Here is a 507-nt window from a genome sequence, read left to right on the forward strand (position 1 = left end):
AGATGTTTTGAAGACTCCTGCATGACATCTTTCATAGATGTTGATGCATACAAAAGCCCAGCAAACCTTCACAATGTGTAATCTAACAGTTAATGGACCTCCTTGGCAATTTAATATCTAATAAGGAACCAGCCCAAGTTCTGTCTTGCCAGTATATACATGGCAAAAGTTTGATGGTTTTAGCCAGAGCTCTAAATGTGAAGGCCATGGCAGTTTTTTTGAAGGTGGTTCCTTTGTGTTGGTTGCAGGAACATAGGCTTTCCATCACATTTCATAGCAAGTTTAGAGAGAAAATAACCAATATAATTATGAAAAGAAAGTCATTGCAGGTTTTTTTTTTCTTATATCTTAGGAATTTAGATCTATCAACCATATAATTTATTATCAAATTTAAGAAATTTAATCTTATTTTGGTTTTCATGTCCCTAAGAGTGAGATTCCAGGCATTTTATATAGTTGTCCATTTTAATGGGTTATTTGGAAAAATAAGTTCATAAATAGAGTAGT

The sequence above is a fragment of the Penaeus monodon genome, chromosome 24, assembly GCF_015228065.2.
Source record: "Penaeus monodon isolate SGIC_2016 chromosome 24, NSTDA_Pmon_1, whole genome shotgun sequence".
Lineage (NCBI taxonomy): Eukaryota > Metazoa > Arthropoda > Malacostraca > Decapoda > Penaeidae > Penaeus > Penaeus monodon.